This window comes from Coccinella septempunctata, chromosome 2 (genome assembly GCF_907165205.1).
Source record: "Coccinella septempunctata chromosome 2, icCocSept1.1, whole genome shotgun sequence".
Lineage (NCBI taxonomy): Eukaryota > Metazoa > Arthropoda > Insecta > Coleoptera > Coccinellidae > Coccinella > Coccinella septempunctata.
Window position 1 is genome coordinate 32,071,343 of NC_058190.1, and position 24,339 is coordinate 32,095,681.

General features: G+C 35.7%; 1 protein-coding gene across 1 annotated transcript in view; it reads left to right on the plus strand.

The window, feature by feature from the left end:
- Window positions 1-24,339, plus strand: part of LOC123307714 — a 465,084-nt gene that overhangs the window by 438,901 nt on the left and 1,844 nt on the right. The gene's annotated exons all lie outside the window — the stretch shown is intronic.

Below are 24,339 nucleotides of genomic sequence, written 5' to 3' on the forward strand. Positions count from 1 at the left end.
ATTGTGCAAAAACTCGGAAACGATGCCTCATCGGCCAAAAATTTTTTTACGTGCAATCAAGAATATGAGTCCCCATATGTCCCTTAATTTTTGGCCTCGAGTTTTGAATCACCCTGTATACACAAATGACGCTGAAAATCGTGAATTCCTTCAAAATATTAATCAATTCGCATTAGGTTAAGTTTCGCCTGATAATTCCTATGCTTCAATAGTTGGCTATTCATTATATTTTTCAAACATATTTTCTTAGTGGGAGCATGATCCATTTCGAGAATCAAGCGAAGGTATAAGGTATTACTTCCCCTAATCCTATTCCATTCTTTTGATGAAGCTTGTTTCTACTTAGTTCTCAAGAATTTCATTCGAAAAAGAATCAATAAATTTATTTACAATTATATTTATACACTTACTAAATAGTGAAGATTGAAAGTTACCTGACGAATTGTAAGCAGGCTGTCAATTTATATAAAAACGAAGAATTTTATCTTTTGAATTAGAATTCGTTGGGGGGTCCAGCAGGGCACTATTCTAGGTCCTACTTTTTTATAGTCTACATAGATGACCTTCTTTCCATTCACTGTCCAGCCATATGTTTATGTTTCGTTTCGTTTTTCCGATGCCGGTGTCACCTTTTACAGCCCCGTACTTGAAATTTAATGAAATTTTGTCGAAATTCTAGGGGTTTCAACTCAGGCATCTTAAATGTTTCATCTAGACAATTTTTGTTTAAATGACATACTTCGATGACTTCTACCTTCTGTCAAAAAAAGCCTCATCGTTGAAAACACTTGTATAATAGCCGAGGAAGTAGATGTTAACACCTATTTGAAAATTTGTCATCTGTTTGCTTGTTCAGGATGTTAGTGCATATCTTTTATATTTATTATTATGCGTGTGCTCTCTTACGTTCATGTGTTTATCTCTTTTTCAACTAGGTACTATATATATTGCCGTGTTTCACATTTCTTGACATTATCTTTGTCTACATTTCCATATATCTGTTTGGTTGATATTTGTTTTCGAACTATGTTGAACGATGAGTTCTTTTCGGTGCCGATTTATACATTAAAAAAAAAGAATCACCCAGTGTAGTTTCTTACCGTACAAAGCAAACATCCGTATATACAAACGACAGCTTTTTAATTTATCAAATTTACTTGACCGATACTTGATGTGAATTCATAATTAAACTATCATGACTTGTCACGAGGTTGAGTGTTTTAACCCATATACACGTCTATTTTCATCACTTATTGTCAAATGAAAAATAACCATTTCAACATCAGTGAAAGAGCAAATATCCATTATTTCATCCACCGCATTACAGCGAGTCATTTTTTAAGTACTTCTCCCCCGTAATCTCGCCCTTCGACAGGATCCTGGAGAGTTGTTAAACACCCGCAGATTCATCAAAAATTAATCCTGAAATCTCCACGCAGAACAATGGACGTAGTTCGAGTTGACTGCAGCGCGAAGCTGCAAGATTTTCTTATAACGGAAAGTGTCCAGGCGGGAAACAGGAATAAAAGGAGCCCTAAGCCGTGTCAAGTTATAAGGCTTATCAATATCTAACAGAAGTCTATATGCCGACCCTTTTACGAGCCATCTATCAGGATAGATTTCATTGAATGATGGGTATTATCGGGAAATGTAAGCCCCCCTTTCTGCCATCCATTCTGCTGTACACCTTACAGAGACGCGAAAGGTTTAAATTTCTGCGAAATGGACTTGACGGTTTGCCAGAGGGAATTATTCGAGTTTTACAGCGGAGTTTCACATATTAGCCATTCCGGAATATTGGTTTCGCGTTCGCAAAGGGACGCGATATCGATTTGAACCAGGGAAAAGAAATATTTCATTTTATTGGGATATTGTGGAATAGGTGAAAGGTATCATGGAAATTGCATATTATTGGTGTGTTCATGAGTGGGTATCGTGTATATCGTAAATTAGAGACAAGTTATAAAATGGGACATATACACTGCTCAAAAAGTGAAGTGGATATTCTTGAGGAAACTTTTCAGTATTGCTGTAAATATACAGGCTGTCTGTCAACAAATGTTGACTTAGGGGATGATTCCTCGATGAAAATAAGTAAGGGTAGTTCCTATAAATTATTTTCGAAATCGACCTCCCTTACAAGATACTGCCTTTGGAAGACGATGAAAAGTTGACAGTTTTCAATTTTTTTACGGGTTCTAAAAAACACTGAGTCATAAAACTACATAATATGATGCACTAAGTAGATGTTAATCACACAAGTTTTATAGATTTCATAACTTTATTATTAGGGGTTGAAAATAACAACTCCTTATGATCTTCCTTCAAAAATTGTTTTCGTGGGATATATTTTCGAAAAATAAATTAAAAACTGTCAACTCCTCATCGCCTTCCGAAGGCTGTATCTTGAAAGGGAGGTCAATTTCAATTTCAATTTACTGGGTGGCCTAACTCAGGTTGTTGTAGCGGAAAGGCTCCAAGTCAGCCAAAGTGTGATACCTAGAATAGATTCAGGGAGACAGGTTCTGTCTTGGAAAGACCAAGGCTTGGCGGACGACGAAAAACAACACCTGCTCAGGATCGTTTCGCCGAGAAGAAACCTCTTCATCTACGTGTAGAATGCTACGGAATACTCTTCAAAATGCAGATTGGGTCCAAGTTTCCATCGAAACCATCAGACGACGTTTGAGAGAGGTGAATCTAGGGTGTAGACGTCCATTAAGAGGAGTTCCATTAGCACGTGACCATAAGCGTCGAAGACTGGAATGGGCAAGGCAACATATCAATTGGAACGATTAATGGCTTAGTGTGCTTTTCACTGATGAATCCAGATATGGACGATTTTCAGATTCTCGAAGAATGAGGGTATGGACAATCCCACGCATACCCAGTAATCGTCGATATGTCCAAGAAGTCCATCCATTTCGAGGGGGTAGTGTTATGGTATGGGCCGGGATATGTTTCGGGCGCTCAGATCTACATATTTGTCCTGGGACTTACACTATAGAGAGCATGTCATTGACAATGTTGTGCCAAATTTTCACGCTGCTATTGGTGAAACTTTTCAATTTCTAGACGATAACGCTAAACCGCACCGTGCAGCCATAGTTGAGAATGCGCGCGAGGAGCTTGGTATTCCACATTTACCAATACCTCCGCACTCACCAGATTTGAATTGCATAGAACATGCATGGGATATGCTCCAAAGAAGATTAGATAATCATAAACCTAACTCAGAAACCTTAAATGATATGAGAGAGCTACTGCCCCGTTTATGGAACCAAATTCCTCAAAACAACCTCGTATGTAGTATGCAAAGAAGATGTCAAGCTGTTATTGATGCCCGTGGAGGCCATACATTGTTTGATAGTCTTAAAATGCGTGAATTCTCTGGGAATAAAATTTCGTTATCTTACCTACTCGATTTTTCTTAACCATCCTGTATACGTTGCAGACCTACAGGCTAAAATTAATTTGCAAATCATATTAATATGTATTTTCATCACAAAAATCCTATTTCAACTATATTTTTTGGCAATTTAAGTCAATATACCTAACACAAGTGGAGCAGTTTATTTGATGATATGTGATTTCAATACATTGAGTGAGAAGGCGTCGATCGTCTTCGTCTTTCGTACGATTAGTATTCGCGAGCACTTTTGTACTCGGGAGTACTTGAAAGATTACTGAGCATTATGCCTTTCCATAAAGTGCTGTAACTACTAAGCAGTATTTCTAGAAAGAAATTGGGAGTACAAAAAGACTTCAGTAGAGTATAGCACTGAATCTTCCGAACGGAGGATGGTGATCTTAAGCGATCTCGGGCGCCGTTTTGAGATATTCTCATCACGATACGCCACCCGTCATGCAATGACTGAACCAAACCTCACTTTCAGTTTGCACTTGGATATTTCGACTTCTCTGGGACCTCCACAGAGTTCATGACTAACCCACATTATTGGAACGACAATTTTTCCAGAATTGTTGTTACCATTAATATGTTTCAGTAAGCACAATGCTGCGGTGCAGTTCTGGTTAAATATTTGAAGTCTTTCACTATTTTTTTTGGAAGATACAGGGTTAATGGCCGACTGGACGGACGGTACTCTCTGGGACCCATTTCAGCTCAAAATTCGAAAATCTCAGACACCAATGCAGAAACAAAGCGCTCCAATTAGTAGGAAAAGGTGCGCGAAAATTCGTCGATTTTTCTTAATAATCGCTCATAACATAAATTTCATACAAATGGATCAAAACGGATAGCCTCAAATCCGAATTAACTCAGCCAATGTTGAAGTCATCAGATCTATTCCATCAGAAACAGCAGTTTACTCTTGAACTACTTACTCGTCAATGATAAACTTGCGTAGAGGACCGTTGGGACTAAGTGTGAGTGACATTTATTTGAAGTTAATTGGGGTCGTTTAGAGAGGACTGCTTATTTAGCTGCCTGAACTTTTTCCGTACTCAATTTCCAGCGCCAACAATACGGATCGAGATTCACTGCGACAAGCGCCACACATGGGAAATTGCAAATAATGATTTCAGTGGCGAGGAAACAGCACCTGGTAGATATATACGATTCGAAAATATCGTATGTTGACCGAAATAATATCCGCAATCATGGCGCTTGCTTTTCATGAAAGCTCATTAATCTAATTGATAGCAATAATAATATTATTCCCTAAAGAGGCCTTCTCGATACTTGATAACCATAATAACATAATTATCTAGAGAAGAGTTTGCCTGCAAGATGTTTTGGTGATTTTTGATAATACTATAATTCTTATTGGGAGGATTATCGATCTTTTTAAGGTAAAAATTCCCCATTTCCCTCGTCGTCAATTAAAAAGCAACCGTCAGAATTATCGAAAAAAAACATGCAATAAAAATCAATTGATCTTGAGTAAATGGAAAAAATCTACAAAATTATGAAAATACAAGTTTAAATAATCATTCGCGAAATTCAAGGATATTATCTATTGTATAGGAACTTTAGTCAGGATCCTCTATTAATCTGAGATTCTTCATTTATTTAATTAGAGAAGTCACCAGAAACGTGGAACAAGAATCTCTATTCATAAAAACAGCATTTACTAGGTCTTTATTCTACGCTTTCAATTTTGTACGTAAAGCCTTGATTGTGTTTTAAATTGAAGAAAGGATGTCTTGATGCCACCCCGCTTCTTTTTTTTTCAATTTAGTTAGTTTTTTATGAGAAAAAAAAAATTGAAATTAAGTGTCTATGAAACTTGTTTTCGCAATCATTTTTCGACGGTTTTTTATTATATTCTTTCTATATTGCAAAAATTTTCATAGTGAAATACAGGGTGTTTCATGAGTCGTTGGCCATAGTCTAATGGTGAATGCAGGTCATCCAGACCTTTCAGAAAACTTGCTTGTTTTGTACACTAAGGCTATTAGTTTCGGAGATTCATGAACATTGACCTAAATTTGCCATAGCAATAGCTCTGGAACTCAAAGTCCGATTTCGATCAAATTTTATGGGTTTGATCACTTCAGAAAGCTCTTTCAAACGACTCATGAAATATCAATATTTTCAGAACAGTACTCAGATTATCATGATTTTTCTTTCGAGCCTAAAATCTATATTTTTTACATCCCCTACAGAAATTTTGTTATTGCCATGAAAAACTGCATAAGTTATTCAAAGGAACTCAATTTTCACTTTGCATGGCACACTTGTCACAAGAGAATAGGAACCGGACGAATTAATCGCTTGTGTAATTTTTTTGAAAACCGATCCCGGTCCTGTTTCTATTCCTTTGGTGATATTATTTATTGTCGTCTGTCGAGATTTTGAACTTTCTAAAATTCTGTTCAACTCTTTTCCATTTCAAACCCTCAGTTTTCACTGAGGGTGACAACTTTCCGAACAGATGGATAGGAAATGGAGGACCTTTGGCATGGTCCCCAAACTCCCCTGATCTAACGCCTTTGAATTATTTTCTATGGGGTTATCTGGAAGAGATAGTATATGTCACTGAAATAACTACCTTAAGATAAGTTAAGTTCACTGCGACCCCCTAACAGAGCTGTTCTCATGGCGCCCTTCACAGCTCGCCTTCCAGTTACAGTTCTCTTACATTGAATATGTTCGCTACCATCTAAAGTATTGTGGATTTTAGAATAGGGTATAACTATTTGAATGAACGGACCTGAATTCCAAATAGCACTTCCTAAAACCCTGTCTCTTTTTTCAATCACTTTCGGCATTTTCGTAATAAAAATTGATATTAGCTGTGGCAACGCCGTTATGACATTAACGACATTTCACGAGTGCCAACCTTATTCCGTTCTAGTTACAAAAACTTGAGAAAATTATTTCATGGCCAACCGACTGCTAAAATAAATGTGAATGGAGTATAGGCGTTAGCATAGCGACTGTTAAATATGCATTCATTTTTCTTGGACTCAATACTCTGTGATACCGATTGTCGAATCATGTTTCCTATGAATATATTTCTAATTCGAAATGGCAATTTCTCAATTTTTGTTCATAACTAAAAATCTAGAAATGATTCTGTTTTCAGAATTTTTTCCACCCTGTACATAAGTAAGCTCATTGTGTTTTTCATGCAATCCCACAATTAGTCCTCAAACTACGGTATACTTGAATACAAATGCTGCTAGAAACTTCAAACTAACATTTAACAAACTTTCCTCATCTATATTGAGTGTATGCGGCTCTTTCGTTAATTAGTGATTATTTCGTGATTACAACAATGAACAACTCTTCAATAATCATGTCCAATTATATATGAACTACTATGACGGCAAACTTCTCTAAATACACTGAATCAGTTAAACATATTTCTTGTAGTCACAAAATGTGCTGCCGATTTTATATATCCATCGAGAGCATGCCGAAACCTGTTCAACCCACATTTACGTCCCTAATTTTCACACGGAATGATTCACGGAAACTAGAGCTGCCGCGGTGTTTCATGAAAAGCGCCATTATGAAGGCTTCTAATTGGCCTTAGGGACTTCAGATGAATATCCGTTGCGTGAAAATTCCTAAGAAAAGTCTTTGAACGCTGCCTGAAATTAGTATCATGGTTTCATCGAGCATCAAGAATATTCGAACTTCTATCGTGGTAATGAGTGAAACTTCGTAGCAAGACGGGAACCGGAAGTTATATTTGAATTATTACAGCTGCTCAAAATTCATCAAATTCATCAGGGATTCTGAAACCCAATCAAGAAGTTTAAAAATGTCCCAATTTCAATCTGTTGAAAATATATTGAGGTATAGTCCGGTGAGAAGGGTTGAAAAGAAAAAAAATTATATTATTATGAATTTATTGATCCAAGAAAGAACAGCCCTTGAATACCAGAATTTTATATTGAATTTGACTGAACTAAAAATTGAAGTTTACCTTCAACCACCTGAAGATACTACTGTGATAGTGAAACACGTGTCGAGGTTAAATGTTTTTAGTTCAATTAGAGGTTTTCATCAGGTAACGGCCATATTAATTCAGGAATTTCATTGAAATAGTCCGACTTGATAATAATTATGCAACTTTTTGTGAGAACTTTTTCAAGGCATACAGAAAATTTGTTGAAAAAAAATTATAAATGGTAAAATAATAAACGAATATTCCTCAAAAAAAGAAATTATACTGATAAATTAAATTGCAATCAATTCGCTTCAAACTAATTTCTTTTTTCTCTGTTGATTTCTATACAGAGTGAGGCGTAATGAATGGACAATATGATACTTGCAGATAGAGGACGTTTTGGAGGTTCAAAAAAACACGTTTTATGTGTAGTAAAAGTGCCTTGGTTTTCGAGATATTCGGCATTTTCGAAAATTCAGGAAAATTACCCCCTATACCACTTTTTTGGGTGGTTTCTCATTTATGTTGTTATTCTGCTTTCATCTGTAAGTCAATCTGTAATTTTTCATAAGCTTACAGGAAAATTGCAATTCTGGACGTTTTTAGTGATCTGTAGCTTACAGCAATCCGTAATTATTTACGATAAGTAGTTCAAACGTAACACTTTAAGATAGTTACAGGAAAATTTCCAGAATTGCATTATTTACGAATCTGTGAATCGGACACTGACAGATCGATCGTACGCTACAGATTTGTAATTTACAGATGAAAAGCAGAATACAACCATTAGAATACTAAAGTTTTCTTCACAACTTGAAATTAACTGAAAAATATTGGTTTTAATACTTTGGAGTTTGGTAATTAAAAAAACTAGGAAAATAACAATTCTCAATATGCTTTTACTGAATAAAGTTTTACAAAGTGTGGTCAAAGTCGCCATCATGAGCTCTGTACATGTTCTTCATCTTTTAATGAACGATTGCTTCATTCTGCTATTTCAAAATAGGTATCGTTTTAATGAATTTAATTTCACAATACATGGTGTGCCCCCATGAGCTCTAATACATGCTCTACACCTTCTAATAAATGATAGGTATTTTATTGTACTTGCATGTTGCATATCCCATTGCAGTTGCCTAAAAACAAGGTTTGCTTTAAACTAATTTTGCACCCCAATAATCATGAATAAATTACAATCGATAGCGCATCTATCCAGGAATACTATAAAAAAAAACAAATTGAAAAAATCCTTCATTTGGAGTCTTTCCGCAAAACGAGTGGCAAAAGGTGTGGTTTCTCTGAATTTCCGAAAAAATTCAATATTTCGTGAACCAAGGTAGGTACTTTTACTATACATAAGACACACATCCTCTACCCGCAGATAAAATATTATCCATTCATTACGCCACACCCTCTATAAGCTGATTTCTTGGAGTTTCTCCCTCAAAGTTTTTCCTGCATATCTGTTCCCATTGTAGACAAAGGCTTTTTTATTTTTCATGTTCTTTCTGTTTCTGTGATACTTTTGTGCCAGAGTGCCAGTAACTTTGTTTCATGAGTTCGTATATATTTGTTAATTTCATGTAGGGGTTCATTGGAAGGAATATGGAATATGTTGGCTAGGCCTATATCAATTTTCATTTTTCACCTATTGATAGTTGAAAAAAAGATTGATTTTGATGATTCTACGACTTCACAAGGTGTCTGAGATTAAAATGAGCAACATATACCATACAACATCTTTAAGGTGATGATATTCAACATTGGATAATATCGAATAAAAATTTACAGGGTTCCAACATTGAATGGCACATTTGAAATTTCCTGCTAAAGCCAGGCGAATTAGGCAAGGACAGTTTATTTCTAAAGATATAGAACCTCTTTCGTATAGTTTTTTGGGGAGGGGTTCCAAAAAACCTGAGAAACACCTTCATTGACCTGTATGATATTTTGTCCCCAATGTGAACGAAAAACTATCTGAAGAAAATGCTTTTATCAAAAAAAGGAGAGAAAAATTCAACCTTAGATAATTTCTTTCAGAAATGCTCACCACTACTATCTTTTAAACTATACCAGATAGAACTTCCGTTTATCGACAAAATCTTGGCTACTTTTCTCATCAGCTTGCACAATCATTTTCTGTTTTCCCCGATCGCTTTATGTAGATCCAAAGTGGTCTCTCGCTTTATAATCTAAAGTGTATTTCAGTATTATTTCCTTAGCTTCATTTCTTTGGATATAATTTTTTTCAATTCAAAATTTTTCAGAATTCCAGTATCTTTTATAGTTTTAGTTTAATTCATTTCACATAACTAATGTGTTCATTCTGTTCAGCAGAAATTATACTTCTTATGAAACAATGTTTTTGATGTAGGTAACTAGCTTTACTCTTACCGTGAGATCTAAATATAATCCTATAATTGGTATTAATATACCAAAAAGCTTGAGAACTTATGGGGAACAAATTAGCAATTGCCATGAGCCATAAGTCGCGTTGAAATCTAGAAGGAAGCAGGGTTTGAATCCAGCTCAGTCATATCATGAATATTTTTCAAGATTTGAGTTGCAGCAATAATTTATTATAAGTTTTTTTTTATTGTATCAGGAATTGACTTATATCAATATTAATATCCGGTCGACCGTCGTGTTGTCGAATCAATTCTCGAAATACGCCAGTTTACCTCACAAACATAGCGGTCAATTCAAACAGATAAACTATTAAATTGTATACCTACTGTTCATTTAGAGATAGTCGACGGGAAATCAAGTAGTATGTTCGGTTCTGAATTTAGCACTGTTTAGATACTCCTAGCGGAATTCAGAACAGGGCCGTAATGAAGGATGAATTTATAGAGCGAATATGAAATTATATCAATTTCAATCAGGAAATACAGGGTGTCCCACAGGGAGTGCCCATTAGAAGCTTATGGAGACATAATAATTCGATCTCTTCCAAAGTTTGTATGGAGACATAAGTCAGTTAGAACTTGATTTCTGAATTATTTTCAAACACCAATTACTTCCTGTTGTACCGGAAATGGCACCAAATTTCTTATTTCCGCTTACCACGTATATTTGAATAACCAATTTTACAGGATGTGCCAGGATTAATGGAATAAATTCGAATGTATGAGGATATATTGAAAAATTCTTAGCCTACTATATAAACAAACAAAATTTCAATGTCAAAATATTTTATTACTCAACATATTCTCCTCATTTATTACAGCGAACCTGCGACGTCTCTAGACCTTCAAAAAACTTCTTTTCTCTTTATCGATTGTTGCTTTTCGCATTTTGATTTTGCTAATTCGGTTTAAGAAGTCTACATCGTTTCGAAATCGAGCAAAGATCGAACGCGATGCTTCTATCCTTGCACGCTTCTGATCAACATTCAAACATTTGGAGATCCATTTTGCAGCAATTTCTCTCATGTCCAAATTGACGTGAACGCGTTCGTATGAAATATTCAGATATCCGTTTTAGCCCAATTCGACGGTCTGATAAAATCATGTCATGAACTGCATCGATATTTTCGAGGACTGACACAGAAACTGGCCTTTCCGATCGGTCATCATCTTCAATGGAAAATTCACCTTTTTTGAAGCTTGTAGTCCAATTTTTCACGGTCGCATACGAAAGACATTGATCACTAATGCCCGTTTGCACCGTTTCGCTGGTAACCATGGTTAAACTAATCGATGTTTAATATTTAACCGTTGCTTAGCAGTTGCCGGTTTGCACCTTAGAATATAGAATAACAGGAAGGAGCGTATTGCTCATTTCAATTTGACCGGAATAGAGGAGAAATATGGCCGACGTATATTTCCGTTTCAACAGTGGCGTAGGACAATGAAGTTTCCAAAAAACTAACTTCAATAGTCAGTTGATTCTGATTAATCAAAAAAATTAGGACAGCACTGACGTAAAGTCAGCAGCTTTTTCACGCTCGTTCAAATTGATAATCAAAGCGGAAATTCACCCCGCCTAACACTGCTTGGCTATATACCTAATGGTATTAAGGTCTATGACTTAACATCACCTACGCCCATGGAGTGTTATTGTCATGGGATAACCTTGTTATGTCATGAAATTCAGAAGCTCATAATTAATACCTGATATTAAGCTTAAAAAATCACCTACCTATGAATTATTCACGCTAAAACATCCAAAATCCTTATTTCCAGCAAATTTCAAGAATCCAAATTACCAAAATTAAGTTAAAACATCACTTTGTTTATTTGGCCACAGATAACAGAATCATTTAACTTCCAAGTCTGCCACTTTTCAAATCAGAACTTGGAAGACCAATATGGCCGTTTCCGACGCACCATTCCCGTCACATTTATTCGAAAAAGCTCCTTCCTGATATTCTATGTTCTAAGGTTTGCACCGTGGAATCATAATTGTTGTTTACTTTAATCATCGATAGGTTTGGCAACACCACTTACAGCATAGAAAATTCAAAATTTCAGCCAAGCACATCATAGAAGATAAATTAAAAAGAAAAAGAATTCAAGGTTTTGTGACTAAAGTTCTGTTGTCAAGGTGGAAAATTCAAACATTTCTTTTGGAGTTTCGGTGTTATGTTTCGAATTTGAAGTACTATGAGTAGCATCCACACATTCTATTAGTCTAGGGAAAGAAGTCTTCTTGTGAAAGGACTGTTGAATTTGCACTATATCTTCATCTACGGGCGTTTTAATGAATTCGGAATATAATTTACCAATTGCTAATGAAAATTTAGCAATAATTCTTGATGCTGTCGATACATCTACATTTATGAAATTGGCAACAGAAGCCAAGTAACCAGCACTAGCATAAAACCTCAATGTCGCTATCAATTGATTTATTGTTGCAACACTATTATTCCTGAAATATCTATATTTCTTTAATATAATTAATTATTAAATTCCAAATCATTCTCCATATATGGCAATAAAAATAACACGGTTTCTTTCGTTAAAGGAAATCTTCTGAAAAAATGAGGTTTTCCATTACTTCGAAATAATTTTTTCCCCGAGTAAACGTCTGGGAAATCCAAATTCAATATTGCCAAGTGCATCAAGATCATCATCAAGTAATATCTCATCTTCTAAATCATCCATTATTAATTCGAATTTTATATCAACACAAATAGAAAACACATTTGTCAATTGAATTTGAAGTTTTACTTCAATCAACGTTTTAATCTAGCTTAAAACGAGCCTGCATTTAGTTTAAACGACGTTTAAGGGCCTTATAATCAACGTTTAGGAACGGTGCAACCCGGTAAGGGAATCAAACGTTGTTTAAGAATATAACCGTTGTTTAGACAAACGGTGCAAACAGCCATAAGGGTATTAAGCATACCCCCGTAGATCTGCTTACCTCTTAACCCTTCTAAATACAGGTATACTTCATTCAATTTTATTTTAGCAGTCGGTTGGCCATGGAAATTTGACACATTTCACTCTGTATAGTACGAAAATGTGCGGTTATGAAACTTGTCAAAACATTTTTGGGTTTTAAATCAACGCTATGTTGCCCGTTCTACGTAAAAGTTTCTGTTATTAAGTATTTTATCACAATGTCGAATCTCTTCGGAAAATATGTGACGAACATAATTGAAGTTTATACAAACTGTTTTAAGGCATACCAAATCCAGTTATTTGCATGGAAAATACACAAAATCAGTATAATATCATAATATGCACTAGCTTGAGGAGAGTTAATGTTCGTTATCTTCTTTGGCATACATCATTTGTAGATTTCAAAAATATTAACCTGAATATGAAATGCATATGATGCAGTGGTTGGGAATGGGTATCTCCCGAAGGAATTAACAGATAATTACAGGAATGTTAAATTCTTCAACAAAAATCATCTTGCATCAATATAAGTAAAAAGAATTGAAGGAAGTTTCAAGTTAAGATGCAACTTCACCGTTGAACAAAAATTTCACATGAATAAACTGGGCAACTTGCGCGTATTTGTGGCTATTCAACTTAATACATTGATGTAATAACAATAATTAGGTATTTATTAGTACATTTACATTGTATAGGACAAGTCAAATGAAAAAGAGAAAAATCCATTTTAGGGAACTTATTCTCCGATGACATTTATCGAAAATCCTGTAGTAAACTTTTCGCATTAATTCGATCAAATATAAAATTCTCAAATGCCTCCACTTTTATGGTTCTTCCAATAGAAGGAAATTCTTTGTCATCATTCACAATCTTTCTGATTGTGGAAATATTCAGCTGAAATATAAGTCGTTTAGATTCAGATGAAACATTATATAAATTCTCTTACATTTTGAATATATTCGCTACCGTCTGACGTATTGTGGATTTTAGAATATCAGGGTTATCAGCGCCTATAACTATTCGAATGAGCGGACCTGAATTCTAGCACTTTCTGAAACCCTGTCTCTTTTTTCAATCACTTTCGGCATTTTCGTAATAAAAATTGATATTAGTTGTGGCAACGGCGTTATGACATTAACGACATTTCATGAGTGCCAACCTAACTTCGTTCTAGTTACAAAAACTTGAGAAAATTATTTCATGGCCAACCGACTGCTAAAATAAATCTGAATGAAGTATACTTGATGATGGCTCGATACTCCAATTTTTCGATTTTACCAATTTCGGTGGCCATCTTATTTCTCTTAACTTATTGCGTAACTCTGGTTTACTTTTTTGACCTCAAACTCCACACTGACACTTCTAATGAGTTATTGTTCGTTGCTATGGTAACGCAATATTTTTTTATGCATGGAACTGGTCTTGGCTAACTAGATATCAATACATCCTCGTACTAGGATCTGCCACTCAGATAGGACTCAAATCGTTGCAATAACATGCCGCCGAAATCAAAAGAGCTATATCCTCCTCCTCATAAAAGGCTGTCATGACAAATTATTGCCAGCGAGATTTCAGTAGCCGCAATAGATGTTGCACATACAAATTTGTAAGAATTGAGTATTTGACGGTTATATTTTCCACCGATGGGCTATGGGGAACACCAGTTTCTGCTGTCTGTCGGGAATGTCCGTTCGAAAATATACCACTTGTGTTGCCTTCAAATGGTTTTCAACAATAAAAAGGCAATTACTCTACCAGTTATCCTCAATCTAAGACCTTCAAACTGATCACCTAATAGAAGTACTCTAAAATTCACGGGTAGATTCCAACCTAATAATTCATTATTGGAAGGAACTAGCTACTATCGCAGTTGCTGAGATAATTCCACCCAGACGGCCAAACAAGTATCATTATTAGAGTGTCTCACCTCAGTTTGAAAGGCCGCGAAACACACACCATTCTCCTAGTTCCAGAAACTGGGAACTTACAGATCGTTACCGAATATAATTTCGACGTTGTATTAATTGTTAAATGCGATGGCAGGACTGGCCTTTGTCTCCTATTTCAAATTAGAACCCAATTAGTGGGGTAGCCATAATTAGCCTGCAGCCATCGCCGACTGCTGCTGCTCAGCCTTCTGAGCTATTATTTCATCGGGATATGATGAATTGCGGTCGGTCGGAGATAATTCTTACATACCTCGTTGAAAGAGGCTGTTGAAGAAAATTAATGCGTTTTTTCGCGGGGGAAGTATTGCAATATATCTTGGAGGTAGATAGAATTTTTTCCCATTATCCTGAGCTTTATAGAGTCTCTTTCCCGAATGGGATTAAATGGAGGTAATGATTGGAATGAAGTGTGCGATATTATGGTCATTTTTCCTCTGGAATTGTTGTCATTACTTTTTCTAATTATAGTTTTCTGAACATTTCCTCATTGTTGAAACGTTATAAGCCGATAAAGCCTAGACAGAAAGGCAATGATGTCATCTACTTCATAAGATTTATTTCCAAGTTGCCAGGTGCTGGTTGCAATATGCTTTGATTAGTTCAATTTCAGAGCTCCTCTTGCTCTACAAGACCACATTACAGGGCTATTTAGACCTTCGGAAACACTTGATCCATAAGCACTCTATATTCCTACCAGAACATAGTTGAAGCTTGATTTTAAAACACAGTAGGTCCTTTAGTCTGTTTCTTGGTGTAGTGTAATCTACACTGCACTCTGAATCAGCTGATTTTCAGTGTAGTTTCGCAAACGAATTGAAAAAATCACTGAAGTTAGGTCATTACGCTCATAGACTAAAAATTTTGATTTAATCTATGGTTTCTCAGAAGATTTGTTACTTTTTCATCCTCTTGTAAAGTGATGAACTTATCGCAAATTTTAAATTTAATCGTATCCAGTTTGATGAAGATTACTGTGACGTCCGCGACATTAACATCAAATTGTCATCAAAGTCGAGTGTAAATTACACCGAGTGTAGAAAAGTGCCACACTTCCTATGCAAACGAAATGACTTATTATGTCCTTTCGTCTGTTTGTTGGTCTAGAGTAATCTACTCTTTGAATCAAATGATTTTCGGTGTAGTAGCGCAAAAGAATGAAAAAAACATTGAAGTTATAGATTGTTACGCTCATAGTCCAATAATTTTGATTTAATCTATGGTTACGTTTCTCAGAAGATATGTTACTTTTTCATCCTCTAGAAAAGTGATGAACTTAATGCGCAAATTTCAAATTTAATCGTATCCATTTTGAAGTAGATTACTGTTACGTCCGTGACATTAACATCAAAATTTGCATTTCACACCACAGAAGACTAATAGTCCGAGAACTGGCAACGAAAATCGGCAAGAGTTTTGTAATGGCTCATAATTAAATATTAGTTAATTTTGAGGGTGTACATTAGTCAGCAACCACTCTCAAGGTCAGGTATTGGAACACCTAGCGGCGACGCGCTTTGATGTAGGCATGTAAAATTACAACATAGTCTACAAGTACTATGTAATGATTGCAAATACATAGTCACTCAGCTATTTTATAGAACAGAAAACTTGAGAAAGTGGTCAGACCTTATTTTAGTGAAACGCGGTGGGTCAGTTCCCCACAGAAGTTGCTGCCTTAACGATGTCGTTTCAAGAGATTTGTAATGAGCATTTATTGATCAAATATCATATACACTGCGCAAAAAAATTAACGCACATTATGGAAATCTCAAATTTATTCTACAACTGAAGATGTTCTCAATGATAAATATTTTTATCAGAATTATGCATGCATATGTTATCCACTTTCAACGGTTTTCTTCAATACAGATGTTTTTTCCCAGCAGGAATTAGAAAAGATGATATTATCAGATTTTGAATGTATTGGCTCCATTCTGAAATCAGTAGTTCTCGATCAATTCTAGTGATCAATAGTTTTTTTTTCGTTTGATTTTCTAAACTCGATCGCTATGCAACGCGAAACACGCAATTTGACCTAAGAGGAATGTGCCCAAGCGGTAGTTTTGCGAGAAGAAGGGTGGACATACACAAGAATTGCAGAAAGGTTTGGAGTTTCCCATACAAGAGTGTCCACAATGTTGCAGCGATTCAGGGAGACAGGTATGAATGTCCGAAGACCAGGACAGGGTAGACCACGGGTAACAACTGCCATTCAAGAACGTTACTTGAGAGTTTCTTCGTTGAGACAACGGTTTGCAACCGCTCGCCTCCTTCAAATCGAGCTTGAGCAAACTCATGAGGTGCAAATTAGCACCCAGACAATAAGAAATCGCCTCAGAGAATATGATTTAAGGCCTCGTGTCGCGGCAAGAGGCCCAGCTCTTACCCCAGCCCATCGAAGGGCGCGTTTCGATTTTGCGAGAGAGCATATCCATTGGGAAGAGGCCGATTGGGAGAGAGTTCTCTTCACAGATGAGTCTAGATTCTGCCTCTACCATTATGATCGACGTTCCCTTGTATACAGACGTCCACAAGAAAGATATGCTCAGTGCAATTTCCTGAATACTACTGGTTTCGGGGGAGGATCGATTATATGGTATGGGGTGGAATAACTTTGACTATTCGCACAGACCTAGTGGTCGTTGATAATGGAGCTATGAATGCTGATAAGTATATAAGGAATATTCTTGAAGAGCATGTAGTGCCATTTGCCCCATACATTGGTGAAAATTTCCTTTTTATGCACGATAATGCCAGACCCCATCGTGCGCGCATCGTTCAGGAGTACCTTGAAGAGGTTGAGTCTCTCGAATGGAATGGCCAGCAAGAAGTTCAGATCTCAATCCGATTGAGCAGGTTTGGGACAACCTCAATAGAAGTTCAGAAAATCATCCAGCTACTCTTAATGACTTAGGAGTCCAACTCGGAGAAATCTGGGAAGGATTAGATCAGAACATTTTAAGATCACTCATTTTGAGTATGAACCGTCGTTGCCGAGCTGTAATTAACGCAAGGGGTGGAAATACCAAGTATTAAATCACTTATCAGCATTTCAGTATTTCGAAAAATTTTTATTTCTCTTCTTTCACATAAGATTCGGTTAAATCCTGAATTTTTCTTCCTTTTAATGTGTCTTGTTTCGTTCAAAACCTTCCCGAGAGAACATAAAAAATAAGTTAGAAAGTCAATGTAGAGTTGACTTTCATTAAAATTGAGATTTTCAGAATGTGCGTTAATTTTTTTGCGCAGTGTATTATTTGAGAATAAAATAGTCAGACCACATATAATTTGAACAGAGTCAGTCAGCAGCCCAAAGTACGTGTATTGTAATTTCACATAAATCAAAGAGCGTCGCCACCACTGACTGACCTTGAGAGTGGGTGCTGACTCATGTACGCCACCAAAACTAACTAATATTTAAATATGAGCCATTACAAAACTCTTGCCGATTTTCGTCGCCAGCATCTCGGACTAAATAAATATTATACCTCCTCTTGACTAGGTGTTGACAAACTACAGCTCCTCTACACTGGTGTAAATCCAATCGGCGAACGAATACTAAAATCGAGAGTAAATTACACCGAGTGTAGAAAAGTGCTACAAACGGAAGGACCTAATATGGTACAAAAATTGTTATTGAAATGCACATTTGCATATCAAATTTGATAAGTATCCATATATAATTATTTATTCTGTAAGTTTATCAAAACGAATGTCCAACGAATGATCAAATTTACTCCATATGTAGGTCCAAGATCCAATAAGGTGCACGACGGCGGTTATGGACTTTAATTAAAAGTTTGGTGTTCTAAAGGAATTTTTTCACCGAGCAATAATAGGCTGAGCTGAATAAATTTTTTTTTATTTATATAACTTCCCACTTGAATCTTTTGGAATACAGTAGTTGTTATTTATTCTGTATTCAAACTTTTAAATATACTACTTCAAAATCTTTTGTCTTTCTTATTTTGAATGCATGCCAGATAGACTTTTGTAATTTGTATTTTGATAAATTTTTTTTATTATTCGAGAGGGTTTTTATTGCACTGCGACTTCAAGGTCCATACTCAAAGCGGATGTTTTTCCCAGCTCTAACAACAATAAAGGAGGGGTGTTCGAATAAAAAGAGAGAAAAAGGATGCTTCATTTCAACTTCGACAGACTCAAATTTTTTAACTGATGCGAATGTAGAGCAATGGTATATAAAAAAACTGTTTCACGTTCCATTCTCTGTCTCGCTCTCTCTAGGTGCTGAATTCGTTGAAATATAGGGTGAAATTCATTTTGATAGGTTTTACGCTCGAATTTTCGGTGGGTCGACCTAGTGTTGATTCCATCCAATGTATAGGTACCTAAAATTACAACCCTTCGGTCAACATACAGTCAGTCATGTGTTGATTAACATGCAAATACAAACAAACTGCATCCAACAATAGGAATACCAAACTTTTATTTTCCAATTAACTACAGCAAATAAACGTGTGCCAGCTGATACACGTTCTCATTCACCGTTGACAGAATACTCGCGAAACGAACGTGAGACCAGCTCTCGCTGGACAGCAGAATAAATGGCCATTCTCAAACACGGAAGTGTCATCTGAAGCCCAAGGGTATCTACTTTCAATATAGGCTAGGCTCAGTCCGACTCCCTAGTTATCTATCATAGCTAGAAAGCGATGACAGAAAGCGAACTCACAAAAGAGTTCATTAAAATGTCCCTCTCGCATTTTCATTACCTTACGCGGACTGAATTGAATTTCACGAATCTGGCGGCTGCTGAAATAATTGGTTGGCGTGATGAAGGTGCTGGATGAGGATTTCTTTTGTTTCATCAGTTAGGAACAATTCCTGCTTGTTTTCCCCTTCACGGATGACTTGATTGAAACTTGGGTAGTTTTTTAGGAGGTTCCGAATTTTTTACCATCAAACGTGTCAATTATAATACTGTTCTCAGAAAAAGACAAAGAATCAAAAATGAGAGCTAACAACGTGGAAAGAACAAGAATTTGAGGAAAGCTGATTCTTCGAAATATAATATGATTCCTTGGACTCACTCGAACAGAGAACATCTCATTAGTGCCCAGTGCACTTTTATAGATAAAAATTATAAATTTCAGAAGGATTTATTTTTGTTTCACCTACTTTGTAACACAATTACAAATAATGCGCCATCTTCGATGAAGTAAAAGGTAAAATATCAAACCATTTCAGGAAGGATGAAATTTTAATATTATAATATGAGGATATATTATACAATGCGCAAAAAAATTAACGCACATTCTGAAAATCTCAATTTTAATGAAAGTTAACTCTACATTGATTTTATAACTTATTTTTCATGTTCTCTCGGGACGATTTTGAACGAAACAAGACACATTAAATGGAAGAAAAATTCAGGATTCCACCGAATCTCATGTGAAAGAAGAGAAATGGGCAATTTTCAAAATACTGAAATGCTGATAAGTGATTTAATACTTGGTATTTCCACCCCTTGCGTTAATTACAGCTCAGAAACGACGGTTCATACTCAAAATGAGTGATCTTAATATGTTCTGATCTAATCCTTCCCAGATTTCTCCGAGTTGGATACCTAAGTCATTAAGAGTAGCTGGATGATTTTCTGAACTTCTCAGCCTTCTATTGAGGTTGTCCCAAACCTGCTCAATCGGATTGATATCAGGACTTCTTGCAGGCCATTCCATTCGAGAGACTTCAACCTCTTCAAGGTACTCCTGAACGATGCGCGCACGATGGGGTCTAGTATTATCGTCTATAAAAATGCAATTTTCACCAATGTATGGGGCAAATGGCCCCATATGAGTTTGCTCAAGGTGAATTTGAAGGAGGCGAGCGGTTGCAAACCGTTGTCTCAACGAAGAAACTCTCAAGTAACGTCAAAGAGTATCAAGTTGTTACTCTTTGGTAACGTTCTTGAATGGCAGTTGTTACCCGTGGTCTACCCTGTCCTGGTCTTCGGACATTCATACCCGTCTCCCTGAATCGCTGCAACATTCTGGACACACTTGTATGGGAAACTCCAAACTTTTCTGCAATTGTTGTGTATGTCCACCCTTCTTCTCGCAAAACTACCGCTTGGGCACATTCCTCTTGGGTTAAATTGCGTGTTTCGCGTTGCAGAGCGATCGAGTGTAGAAAATCAAACGAAAGAAAAACTATTGATCACTAGAATTGATCGAGAACAACTGATTTTAGAATGGAGCCAATACATTCAAAATCTGATAATATCATCTTTTTTTATTCCTGTTGGGAAAAAACATCTGTATTGAAGAAAACCGTTGAAAGTGGATAACATATGCATGCATAATTCTGATAAAAATAATTATCATTGAGAACACCTTCAGTTGTAGAATAAATTTGAGATTTCCATAATGTGCGTTAATTTTTTTGCGCAGTGTATTATAAGGATGTTGAAGAGTGAAACATGATATCGGCAGATATTAATTCGGTTGCTAAAAGAAGGCAGACGCTATCGAAGTTTGAAAATACTCTACGTTATCGGACAGGTCACTTGCGAAGTGAATGATCTCAAAAGAGTCGAGAAACCATTTCGGAAAGGCTGAAATTTTGATAATTCTCAAGATTCAAACACAAAATCAGTAGAAAATGATGATGAAGATTATGATTATCATGTTGATCATGACAATGAGAATTTTCAGTGCAGTGACTTAGCCTACGTAAATTTTGATTTTTTTAGCAAAACCGTTACTTTTAGCAAGAAATCATTAGTGTCCTAATTTGGGGTGGCATTTTCAACCCGTTGCAATCAAAGACCCCACACTATTTTTGACAAGGAATCTCCGCTCAAATTTTCCCGCAATTATTCTCTTACACCCTGTCTATTTCTCTGAAATTGTGATCTTCAACATTACCTAGATTAAAGTGGAAATGAAACAATGCCAAGAAAAAATTGTTGACAGGGACACCCCACGCTTTTTACGTAGGCTTTGAGAATGTCAGAGACAATGATTTAGGGTTCATGTTAGAATGTAGGGGCTTGTCTTCTCTGTGAAATATGAGAAGATTCACCGTTTGTGGTGGAATTGTAGATGAACAATGAATCAAGTTCATTTATTTGTCTATATTTCTGATTTCAGCTCTATATAGTTCAACGATATTTCAGATTTGGTTGTCATCAGTTCCTGCTTCACTTGAGTTTGATGTCGGAAGAATGAATCACCCTGAACTTTTCGATGGGATTTTTTTGTCAGATGTCGCTATTCTCAATAGTTTTTTAACGCCCAGAAGAGTACGTTTAATAAATTTAATGCTCCATTAAAATTCAAATCCCTTAAAAAATGAGAGTTTTATGAACGAAAAATGAAACTTTATCGTAAAACTTCGTAACGTTTAGAAGTCTATATCAGACACCTTCATCAGATGAATTCTTAAAAATCTTCAAAATTGTAGTTGGTCAATTCATATTTATCAACATATGGAGACGTTGATTCACTTAAATTTGAAATTACCGGAAGTAAGTTCGTTCCTCAGTACCTAAATTAATCCAAATACGATCTATTCCTACTGAACAATTGGCCAAATTATTATTTTGATCCAACAAACTACACGTGGAGTCTTTAATTTTTCGTTTATAAACAGTTTGTCAGAATAATAACATTCCTCTTATTTTTATCGTATAAAAAAATTTGGAACATATAGAGCATATAGAGTAACCTCTTATAATCCAAGACAGTCGATCTGTCTTTTGTCCCTCATATACTGCTAATCCTAATTTTGTGCCTAGGGGTCAGTTCACTGGGAGAAAATTTTTAGCGTTATTCCAATACTTCATCTAGAGGGGCCAATAAAGTTTCTTCGATAATAATAAAACGCTAAACGACAGTAGGGCAGTACCATGAAGAACGTAGAAATCTGCTTACTTACCTTACGTCCAAATATCGTAAAATTCGGTTCTTGAAAAATATGAAATTATTAAAGTTATATCATCAGGATAGCCGATAGCTCCATTCGATACGATTCAATTAATTCTATACATGACTGGAAAACGAGCAGTTGAAAAGGCATGAAATGAAAAATCAATCCATCCTTTCATCCCTCGTTTGCATTTGCAAATAACATAATAGAGGATGTAGATGCGATATTGAACTGACAATTGCACAGAATAGGATTAATGATTTTTAACTTGTTCGCTGTATTCCTGTTGACCGATTTCAAGGTTTCGTCAACACATAATTCTTCCGTCGACATTTTAGCTGACAGATTAATTTTACTAGACTAGTGCTCCAACAGAAAAATATCTTTTATATATTGAACTATACCTATATGATACTGAATTACATTGAAAGTTTTATACTCAAAAGAAATAATTTTTTCTAGTTGATGTTTTTGAGCCAAGCGCTTAAATAAAGAATGGAATTAAGTGATATGACAAGAATTTCATCAAGAAATAATAATGAGAAACAATAATAAGAAGCTCGAATAAGTCTAGAAATGCATGATCAGTAGAATCATATAATCGAATTCATATCAAAATTCGATGGGGAATATTTTCAAGTAATTATTAAAAAAAATCTCGTTAATCCAAACATCACTTTTTTAGATTTATTTCTTTTGCACTTCTTTTCCACTGCATAAATGAATAAAAACCACAGGGGCGCATCCATGAGGGTTTCAGAAAAGAGTTCTGCACACTAAATCTTCGAATGCAAATGAAAATATATCAAACTTTGAGTTTCATATATAAATATATACAGAGTGATTCAAAACTCGAGGCGACATATAGATTGATATTCTTGATTAAACGTAAAAAAAAAATTTTGGCCGATGAGGCTTCCTTCCCGAGTTTTTGGACATTAATGTTTCTGTATGCAACCAATTAAATTTTATAAATTATAGTAAGCCTAGAAATAAATCAGATGAATGTCACCTGGTGACAAAACACTTATTGTTTGCCAAGTCAAAAATTGCTTTGCTGCTTTTGTCCTTCTGTTAAACATGCAGTTTTCTAACGAAGAATATACAGATATTATTTTTGTGTATGGTTTTTGTGATGGCAGCTCATTAAAAGCTTGTCGGGATTACAACATGAGATTTCCTAATAGACGCCAAAAATCTCGCCGGGTGTTTTCTGACGCTCATCAAAGGTGCTATGGCCAGCGAGATCAGCTGATTTGAATCCTTTGGATTATTTTGTCTGGGGATATTTGAAACAACAAGTTTAAGCAGTGGAAATTAATGATAAAAAACAATTGATGGAACGAATTACTAAGGCAGTCGAATCCACTCAGAATAGGCAAAACATGAAATTAGTAGGTATACAATTCCCTTATTCTCCATTGCCAAGCATGTATCGAAGCTAATGGTGGCATTTTTAAACATTTGATTTAATTTTTTCTGTATTTTTATCAGCTATTTAAGTTTAAAATTGATGACATGAAGAAATTTTAAAACACTTATATCTCGGAAAGAAGGCAAAATCCAAAAATTTTATTTTGGGTTTTTTATCAAGAATAGCAGCCTGTATACGTTCCTCAATTTTTCGCCGTGAGTTCTGACTTCTCATGATGAATATTGTATCTACATACCACACATACGCTCTCGCTCATTACCTTATAATTCAGGGCAGCCCCCCTAAGCTTATTACTAAGTACTCATTATTGACCCCCCTCAACTCATTCGCTGGATGCGCCATTG